Source organism: Triticum urartu, chromosome 4 (assembly GCF_003073215.2).
Source record: "Triticum urartu cultivar G1812 chromosome 4, Tu2.1, whole genome shotgun sequence".
NCBI classification, from domain to species: Eukaryota; Viridiplantae; Streptophyta; class Magnoliopsida; order Poales; family Poaceae; genus Triticum; species Triticum urartu.
The window spans coordinates 550642326-550645272 of NC_053025.1; the positions used below are offsets into that span (position 1 = coordinate 550642326).

Here is a 2947-nt window from a genome sequence, read left to right on the forward strand (position 1 = left end):
TGCGGTGAGCGTGGATCGAACACGCGACCTTCAGATCTTCAGTCTGACGCTCTCCCAACTGAGCTATCCCCGCTTGTGGTAGATAAATATTTAAATGCCTTTTCTATCTTACGAGGCAGCAGGACGAGCTAACTCAGATCAAACGCTTCCTGTTTAGTGAAAAATTCTTACGGTTTGGAACTCTGAATTGAAGTCCGGGACCGACCTGCCTGCTCATGACAGCATCCGCCCAGCGCTAAGATGGCTATTCAGTTAAAAGTCTTGATTTATCGGAGCAGGTCACTAGGTCCAAGTTCCAACTTTCAGCACATCGACGAAAACTCTTCGCACGTAAGTAATCCGCTATGAGCTAGACTGACGTCGATAATTGATGCATCAAAGTCAACCACACAACGACGAATCTCGATATAAAAACATGTCACTTCTATGTCTATCATACAGAACGCTCTACCCCGATATAAGTAGCATCATGTGCCGGCCAATATCGTCTTGTCTTTCAGCGCAATCGTCCACCTACACCCTACATCCTACACACCCTGCGAAGAGATGGATAGGCGCTCTCTAACGTAACGCAATCGCTTACGTACACAGTATCTCTCACCTAATATCTTGGTTTCTTGCTGCTTCCTCTTTGCACCATATAATCGTTTAAGGATTTAAGCGCATGATCGAGCGCCTGATACGATAAGAACACCCTGGTAAAAGCAACCCTGTTGCCATCGATGTCCTGGCGAGACAACTAGGTGGCCCAACATCTAGGCCGGGGGCATTCCTCCCCCCTCCTTTTCGAAAAAAGGTGGCCCAACATCTAAGTCCATACCCCTAGGTCTAGGTGTGTGCAAAACAAAAGCTTGTTTACGTCAGGAGAACAAACGTGCAAGTTCACCGTGCATCTTGCGGGAGCGTCGAGGCCGTCGGGTCGCGGCCGGCGCTGAGCGCGCGCATGGAGGACGACGGCGCTGGTCACGATATCCTATCTTCTGCGTCCGATCCCATGGCTACCCGATCCATGATGATCCAAGGCGCGCACGCACGGCCAGGTTGGCTGAGGCAGCGGACGACGCCGGCCGGAGCCAGGCAGCGCATTGAAACGGAACAGGTGGGGGTGGGTGGGGCTGCATGGGCATTTACGGCCAGTTCCGATCGACCGGGTCGATCGATCGACCTGACGTGCGGGGACGGGGCATTCACTCCGAGCTGTCGCCTTTGACCGGCCGGGGCCCCTCGCAGGTGCATGTGCATGCGCTGGGGCCTGCGAGACGTCCGGGGGCGCACGCGTGCGAACGGGGGGCGCGTGGGTTTTGACGTGCGACAGGCCCCGTTTTGGCGTGTCGTAGGCGCCCGTCCACCGCGAGCTCGTGCGCGCACAGTTCCGAGATGATGCGCGCGCGCCGGCCGTGTGCGTGCGTAGGATTCCTCTTCGGGAGATCGGCTGGAGTTCCCAGCAGGAGCTGTAGCTCGGGTCCGAAGTCTCTTCCCGCGCGCGGCGCGGAAACCCGGGCCACGGCGACAGGCACGCACGCACGCATGCGGCGTCGCCCATTCCATCTCCAGGAGGCAGGGGCCGGAGCCGTTCTGCGCGGCCGAAGTGGCTTGGTCCCGTCGTTCTTAACTCGCCCTAGTCCCACCGTCGGTCCTACGCCGGCAGCGACTACTACTACCAGTTTACCGCAACGTAACTCTGATCGTCTCGGCCGTAATCTCTGGCGGCCAGAAGCAAGGGCACCCCCATTGGATTACCCAAATCTGGAGGCAGACCTTCGGGGCCCAGGTGACCGGGCGTGTGAACGACGAGCGCGCCGGAATTCCTCGCGTGACCACAAATCCTGACTGCCCGCCCGGTGCTGACCGCCGAATGGTGATCACATCACATGGCCGGACCGTCCCACGCCTTCAACGCAAGTCAGTCGTAGGGCGCGCACTGTAGGCGGCCCACTTCCATCGACCTCGCTCTCTCCTCATGCATGCATGTCCACGTGACAAGCCGAGCGCGGCTGGGATACGCGTAGGAGTATCTAGCATTCTAGCTGTGCACTGTGGAGTGGGTCCAGGGCGTGCTATTCCACTGGCGATGGCACACAGAATCCGGCAAAGCCGCGACTGCATCCCGGCACGCGCATTACGGACAAAACCGCCACGCTGGAGTCGCGGTGATCACGAGCGCGGGAACTTTATTGCTATTTTTTAGCGTGGCTACATCTGACTCCACTGAGACATAACTGAAAAAAAAATTACACGAATCTTCATGTAAAATCAAAGAAAAATACTCCCTCCGTTCTATAATATAAGAATGTTTTTCAAGTTAACATAGCTTGAAAAACGTTCTTATATTATGGGACGGAGGGAGTACTATCGACTGAGACATAGCGAAGTCTAAGTCGACTGAGACTTAGCAAAACTGTTTTTTAATATAAATATCTCATTTATTCTTTGAAAATAACAGTTACATCGTTAAGTAATAAAAGTTACAATGTCATGCATCTTCCATTGCTACCTTTTGATTACACAGCATGCATTTTCCCACGACACGTCCTAGACCTGCAAGTACATTGGTTGTCAAATTCCCAATTAATATTCCTACCAGCGTTTGTACAAGACAAAACGTAAAACATACTGTAGCAACCTAAATCAAGCGAGCAAGCCAGAGTTCAGCGACAACGACTTTTTCAAGCTTTGCTGCATCGGCCACCCTGCCTATGGTAGACTGTGGTCTACCCTAGCTAGCCGGCAGCCTGCAGCTATGCGAGATTCCGACTTTACCAGTCCCAAAGCCATCATCAACCCAGTACTGTACTAGAAAAGCGACCTCTGTCCGTATCACACCGGCGTCGTCACATGCTGGGCAGTGGCCAGTGGGCAGGGCACTCGAGCACAGGCGAAAAGCTAGTCAGGCTCACGGGGAAGACGAGACTCCTCAAACTTGAGGGTTCACCTACACGGAGCCCAA

At 54.2% G+C, this 2947-nt stretch overlaps 1 non-coding gene across 1 annotated transcript; it reads right to left on the reverse strand.

The window, feature by feature from the left end:
- Positions 1 to 73, reverse strand: TRNAF-GAA. Its single transcript has one exon. It is a non-coding gene; the product is annotated as a tRNA-Phe (tRNA).
- Positions 74 to 2947: the final 2874 nt, after the last annotated feature.